Raw genomic sequence first — 7500 nt, 5'->3', positions numbered from 1 at the left:
AGATTGAATATTTATTATTAAGAAAATTATATTGGTGTTAAGAAATAATTATGTATGTTTCTTTAAAATAGCAAAAAGCTAAAATATAAAATAAATATAAATATTTTTATACAACCTCAACTCATATGGGACTACCCCCTGAATTTAAGCATATTAATGAGGGGAGGAAAAGAAACTAACAAGGATTTTCTTAGTAGCGGCGAGCGAAAAGAAAATAGTTCAGCACTAAGTCACTTTGTCTATATGGCAAATGTGAGATGCAGTGTATGGAATATCTTAATATCTAGTATGAGAAATTAACGATTTAAGTCCTTCTTAAATGAGGCCATTTACCCATAGAGGGTGCCAGGCCCGTATAACGTTAATGATTACTAGAAAGATATTTCCAAAGAGTCGTGTTGCTTGATAGTGCAGCACTAAGTGGGTGGTAAACTCCATCTAAAACTAAATATAACCATGAGACCGATAGTAAACAAGTACCGTGAGGGAAAGTTGAAAAGAACTCTGAATAGAGAGTTAAATAGTACGTGAAACTGCTTAGAGGTTAAGCCCGATGAACCTGAATATCCATTATGAAAAATTCATCATTATAACTGTGATATTTATAATATTATAGTAATAGTGTGCATTTTTTTCATATAAGGACATTGTAATCTATTAACATAATAAAATATTTATCAAAAGATCATTGGTGTTAAGTTTATTCAAATTAATTTGCTTTTAGCTTATTAACATAGAATAAATACTGATGATTTGATAAAGTGTTGATAGATTTTACATATATAATGCTTAAATTCTTTTGAATTTTACAATAATATTATTATCATTGATTTTAATATTAATTGTATGCATTTATATGATTAACAATGCGAAAGATTCAGGATACCTTCGGGACCCGTCTTGAAACACGGACCAAGGAGTCTAACATATGTGCAAGTCATTGGGTTATATTAAACCTAATGGCGAAATTAACTTAACTTTTATATAATGGGATTAATTTTTAGTGAAATATTTTACTATTAATTCAATCCCGGGGCGTTCCATATAGTTATGTATAATGATAATTTATTATTATTTATACCTCTAACTGGAGCGTACCTTGAGCATATATGCTGTGACCCGAAAGATGGTGAACTATACTTGATCAGGTTGAAGTCAGGGGAAACCCTGATGGAAGACCGAAACAGTTCTGACGTGCAAATCGATTGTCAGAATTGAGTATAGGGGCGAAAGACCAATCGAACCATCTAGTAGCTGGTTCCCTCCGAAGTTTCCCTCAGGATAGCTGGTGCATTTAAATATTATGTAAAATAATCTTATCTGGTAAAGCGAATGATTAGAGGCCTTAGGGTCGAAACGACCTTAACCTATTCTCAAACTTTAAATGGGTAAGAACCTCACCTTTCTTGATATGAAGGTTGAGGTTATGATATAATGTGCCCAGTGGGCCACTTTTGGTAAGCAGAACTGGCGCTGTGGGATGAACCAAACGTAATGTTACGGTGCCCAAATTAACAACTCATGCAGATACCATGAAAGGCGTTGGTTGCTTAAAACAGCAGGACGGTGGACATGGAAGTCGTAATCCGCTAAGGAGTGTGTAACAACTCACCTGCCGAAGCAACTAGCCCTTAAAATGGATGGCGCTTAAGTTGTATACCTATACATTACCGCTAAAGTACATGATTTATAATACAATTTCGGTTGGATTATAAATTTTGAAACTTTAGTGAGTAGGAGGGTACAATGGTGTGCTTAGAAGTGTTTGGCGTAAGCCTGCATGGAGCCGCCATTGGTACAGATCTTGGTGGTAGTAGCAAATAATCGAATGAGACCTTGGAGGACTGAAGTGGAGAAGGGTTTCGTGTGAACAGTGGTTGATCACGAGTTAGTCGGTCCTAAGTTCAAGGCGAAAGCCGAAAATTTTCAAGTTTTAATGAATTGTTGAGAATATATATTATTATGTTTTCTTCATAGTAATTAAACACTTGAATAATTTTGAACGAAAGGGAATACGGTTCCAATTCCGTAACCTGTTGAGTATCCGTTTGTTATTAAAAATGGGCCTTGTGCTCATCCTGGCAACAGGAACGACCATAAAGAAGCCGTCGAGAGGTATCGGAAGAGTTTTCTTTTCTGTTTTATAGTCGTACTACCATGGAAGTCTTTCGAAGAGAGATATGGTAGATGGACTAGAAGAGCATGACATTTACTGTTGTGTCGATATTTTCTCCTCGGACCTTGAAAATTTATGGTGGGGTTACGCAAACTTCTCAACAGGCCGTACCAATATCCGCAGCTGGTCTCCAAGGTGAAGAGTCTCTAGTCGATAGAATAATGTAGGTAAGGGAAGTCGGCAAATTAGATCCGTAACTTCGGGATAAGGATTGGCTCTGAAGATTGAGATAGTCGGGCTTGATTGGGAAGCAATACCATGGTTTATGTACTCGTTCTGGGTAAATAGAGAATTTCGGTTCTTGTTCCCCGGATAGTAGTTACGTAGCCAATTGTGGAACTTTCTTGCTAAAATTTTATAAGAATTATATCGCAAGATATATATTCTTATTTAATTATAACGATTATCAATTAACAATCAATTCAGAACTGGCACGGACTTGGGGAATCCGACTGTCTAATTAAAACAAAGCATTGTGATGGCCCTAACGGGTGTTGACACAATGTGATTTCTGCCCAGTGCTCTGAATGTCAAAGTGAAGAAATTCAAGTAAGCGCGGGTAAACGGCGGGAGTAACTATGACTCTCTTAAGGTAGCCAAATGCCTCGTCATCTAATTAGTGACGCGCATGAATGGATTAACGAGATTCCTACTGTCCCTATCTACTCGTTTGTAGAACCTCGAAGTGAACGGACGTGTTTGCGCATCATTGCGAGTTTTTAAAAAGCGATTTTTAAGTATTTTTCAGTGTTTCTGAAAGTGATAAAATTTTTCGGTTTTTCCGGTCTGTCGGTAGCCTGTTGTGAAAATAGACACAGTGAGCAGGTACGTGAGGGATTATACACATCGTGTGTATTCCCAAAAGTGTGTGAGGATAGCGGCTTAGGCCATTAACGTAGTGTGTATTAGTGAACTAAGTGTGGGATTTCCCAGCAGTGCGGGTATAGCGGCATCTGCCATTACAAACCCTTGTGCAGTGCAGGTAGTGAAAGTGACATTAGTGCTGTGTGTGATTGTGATTGTGTAGGAGAAATGCCTCCACCACGGAGGAGAGGGGCAAAAGCCCCAGCGGAGAGTGAAGACTCCGGGCCTTCAATGGTCCAGGTGGAGTCATCGACGGACGAGGACGGAGTGGGGCAACCCTTACGGCCCCCACCTAAGAGGAAGGCGCGATTGGGTTCGCCACCACAGGCGAACTCAGGAGAGAGCGGTACAGATGGGGTACTCCAGAAGCTGGGTACGGTTGCAACCAAAGCAGCCGTAGACCTGAAGACGGCGGCGAAGGACGGAGCCAGTGGAAGCAGGCAAGGTTGCCCAAACAGCAAGGTAGGGGGCAACAAGGGGGGTAAAGGGGGTGCTATTGGGGGTGGGGGCCATGTTACGGCGATGAAAGCCGTAACAGCCCAGTTGAACGAGGTTGTGTTCGGGGCGGAAAGCCTCGAAGTCACAAAAGTGAAGGAACTCGTAGGGATCGCCTCTAAATATGAGGAGATTCTTATGAGTGTCCTAACAGAAAATGCTCATCTTCGTGGGCAAATTGAGGGATTGAAGGGGGGTTGTGGGACATCTTCCGTCCCTCGAAGCACAGCAGGGGCGGCTGCTGCTGCTCCCTCGGCGCCTGCCCCTCCGGCACCCGTGCTGGAGGCAATTGCGCCGACGGTGAGGAAACCAGTGGAAACCTGGTCAGTTGTGGTGAGGAGCAAGGCTCCTGTGACTTCCTCTAAGGAAGTCATAAATAAAGTTGTTAAGGAGGTGGGGCCTTCACTGGGTGTTCGTGTCCATGATGTGAAGTCAATCAAGGGGGGTGGCGTAGTGATACGCACTCCCTCTGTTGCTGAGAGGGAGAAAGTGGCGAGCAACGCCAAATTCGGTGAGGTAGGGTTGGACGTTAGCGTCAATAAAAAGTTGGGCCCCAGGGTTGTTGTACAGGGTGTACATACGGAGATATCCCATGAAGAATTCATGGAGGAGCTATTTCGGCTGAACCTTCGGGAGTTCAGCCCAGAGTCCAAAAAGACGGACGTGAGGATGGTCAGTCGCCCCTGGAAGGTGGCGATTGATGGCAGGACAAATGTTGTCCTAGAGGGTACGGACAAACTAATGTCCACCCTCCTGGATGCGGGTAGGTGCTACGTCAAGTGGTTCTCCTTCCGTGTCCGTGCGGATAGTCCCGTGTCCGGCTGCTTCCGGTGCATGGGTTTTGATCACCGAGTGGCAGAATGCAGGGCCAAGGCCGACGTCTGTCGGAGGTGTGGTCAGGAGGGCCACAAGGCAGCCAGTTGCGTCAATGCCCCCCATTGTCGCAACTGTGCATTTAAAGGAAGGCCAGCTGGACATCTCATGATGTCGGCTGCCTGTCCGATTTACTGTGGGGTTGTCGGACGTGCTCTCGCCAGACATTAATGGGTGAGATTTTTCAATTAAATTGCCAGAATTCTTATGCAGTTATGTGCGAGTTAGGGAGTTGCATGATAGAGGCTGGGTGCAGCATCGCCTTACTCCAGGAGCCATATGCCACCAATTTTGGAATGGTAAGTGGTCTTCCTGGGGGTTTCAGGGTCTACACGGACCTTAGGTGTAATGCTGCAATAGTTGTGACTGACCCAAGCTATGACTGCATAGTTTTGGATTCGTCACAAGAGGGTGTATGTGTTTCTGTAGAGGGGGTGTTCGGTAGACTGATTGTTGCTAGCATGTATTGTAAGTTTAGGGAACCTATAGAGCCTTATCTGCGATACATGGATAACCTACTACTCCTTGCGAGTGGTAGCCCATTTATCCTAGGGATGGATGCGAATGCCACGTCCTCGATGTGGTTTAGCAAGTTTTCTCGATGGGCGCACAGATATCGGAGCCACATTCGGGGTCGGGCATTAAGCGAATGGATGGCCGCTAACAGCCTCCACATCCTAAATGAGCCAAGCGAGTGGTACACATTTCATGGTCTTAGAGGGGGGAGCGACATTGACGTGTCCTTGATCAATGAGGCAGCAAATAGGGCGTTCAGTTTTAGGTGGGAGATTATGGGAGGGTGGGGATTGAGCGATCATAATTTGATTAAAATTATGGTTACTCCTAATTCCCCTCCCTCGACGCATGCAAGTCCATTGCGGCGATGGCGTACCTATGGTATCGACTTGAACCAATATGGACAGTGTGTTAGGGAAGCGGTATTGGACATACCGCTTAGTGAGTTTGAAAACCTGGGGGTGGACGAGCAAATTGCTCGGTTGTACGAATTGGTCTGGGGAGTGAACGATAGGTTGTTGAAGAAATATAAGGATTTTAGGGTTAGGAAAATAAAGTGGTGGACGCAGGAATTAACCCTGAAGAGGAGGGCTGTCCGGCGATTGAGACGGAAGTTTCAACGCGCTCGGCGGTCAAATTCGGATAGGTTGGCCCAGATTAGGAACGATTTTAGTTGTGCGATGCATGAGTATAAGGCCATGCTAATTAAAATCAAAGAAGAGGAGTGGAGGGGGTTCGTTAATGAGCATAGGGATGACCCCTGGGGTCAGGTCTTAAGGATTTGTAGGGGTCGTAGGAGGGAGGACATCACTTCTCTTCGTGTTGATGACACCGTGTTATCAACTTGGAGTGAGTGTGCAGGGGTTCTGTTAGGAGCATTCTTTCCTAGGGCTGAGGAGCTGGCACCTCTTGCACAAGAGGTACCGGTTCCTCCACTTGATGATGGGGAGTTGGGATATGCCTTTAGCCTGGTTAGGTCTAAACGGTCCCCAGGTCTTGATGGTTTGAACGGAGAGTTGTGCAAAAGCTTGTGGAAGTTCATTCCAGAATACTTGGAGGTCATTTACGATAAGTGCATTTGTGAGGGGTATTTTCCACGTGAGTGGAAAAGTGCTAGGGTTGTTCCTCTCCTGAAGTCACCTGATAAGATTAGGAGTGATCCACGATCTTATCGGGGCATCAGTCTTCTTCCAGTGCTGGGTAAAGTACTGGAGAGGGTTATGGTGGAACGGCTTCAGGAGCTAACGCGGGATTTGAGGTCGGATAGGCAGTATGGCTTTAGGAAGGGACGTAGTGTAGAGGACGCCTGGATGTATGTTCAGCGTGCTGTCCGGGAGAATGCCAACAAATATGTCCTTGGCATATTTGTCGATTTCAAGGGGGCATTTGATTACCTAATCTGGAATCGGGTGATTCAACGATTGGAGGAACTTGGCTGTCCGGAAATTAGTCTCTGGCAGAGCTACTTTTCGGACAGAAAAGCCTCCATCGTAGGAATGAATGGTAGCGCGGACATTAGGGTAGAACGAGGCTGCCCACAGGGATCCATCTGTGGTCCATATATTTGGAACCTAATGATGGACTCTCTGCTTGGCCAACTTGAAACGCTTTGTGGTTGTTGTGCATATGCAGACGACCTTCTGCTCCTAGTTGACGGTCGTTCACGATTGGAGTTAGAACGAAAGGGTGAACGACTGTTAGGAATTGTTCACAATTGGGGTATAGGTGTGGGGGTTGACGTATCGATTGACAAGACGGTGACAATGCTCTTGAAAGGCATACTGTCATCGGCTCGTCCACCGATTATCCGAATGAATGGGGTCAATATCAGGTATGTGACGCAAGTCAAATATCTGGGATTGACCATCGGCGAAAGGATGTGTTTCAACCCTCACTTGGTTTACGTGGAGGAGCGATTGTTAGGAATTGCCGGCAAGATCAAGCGCGTGTTAAGGAGTGATTGGGGTCTCGGACGTCGTGCGGTTCGCACTATATATAGTGGCTTATTTGTGGCCTGTGCCACATATGGAGCCGCTATATGGTGGGAATTAGCATCAAAGGTCAGGGGTCGCCAAAAACTTCTTTCCATACAACGTTGTTTGATGCTTGCCTGTTTGCCTGTATGTCGCACAATTTCTACAGATGCGTTGCAGGTGTTGTTAGGTGCGCCTCCTCTTGACCTGATTGTTATACAGCGTGCTGTTGCATTTAGGTTAAGAAGAGGCTTAAGTGTCTCATTGCTGTCGAATTGGATTTCCGATGAGGATGTTGCGAGGGAGGGCTATCTAAGGAGCAAAAGGCTTCTATATGATAGCGTTAGGAGTAGGTGGCAAGACCGTTGGGACAATAGCCCTAGCGGTCGGGTGACCTACGAGTACATTCGGGATGTTAGGTTTGTAGAGGAAAACCCAGACTTCAGATTCTGTATGAGTCTGGGTTTCTTGCTTACCGGACATGGACCTTTGAATGCATTTTTGCATCAAAGGAACCTTTCCGGAAGTCCGGAGTGTATATGTGGGGCACACTCTGAGGACTGGATGCATATCATAGCGGAATGCCCGATGTACTCGGACATT

At 45.0% G+C, this 7500-nt stretch overlaps 1 pseudogene; it reads left to right on the top strand.

Moving 5' to 3' along the window:
• Positions 1–111: 111 nt before the first annotated feature.
• Positions 112–7500, top strand: part of LOC128923612 (large subunit ribosomal RNA) — a 9313-nt pseudogene continuing 1924 nt past the window's right edge.

This window comes from Zeugodacus cucurbitae, chromosome Y (genome assembly GCF_028554725.1).
Source record: "Zeugodacus cucurbitae isolate PBARC_wt_2022May chromosome Y, idZeuCucr1.2, whole genome shotgun sequence".
NCBI classification, from domain to species: domain Eukaryota; kingdom Metazoa; phylum Arthropoda; class Insecta; order Diptera; family Tephritidae; genus Zeugodacus; species Zeugodacus cucurbitae.
The sequence above is the reverse complement of the archived record's forward strand: the minus strand, read 5'-3'. Positions and strand labels throughout refer to the sequence as shown.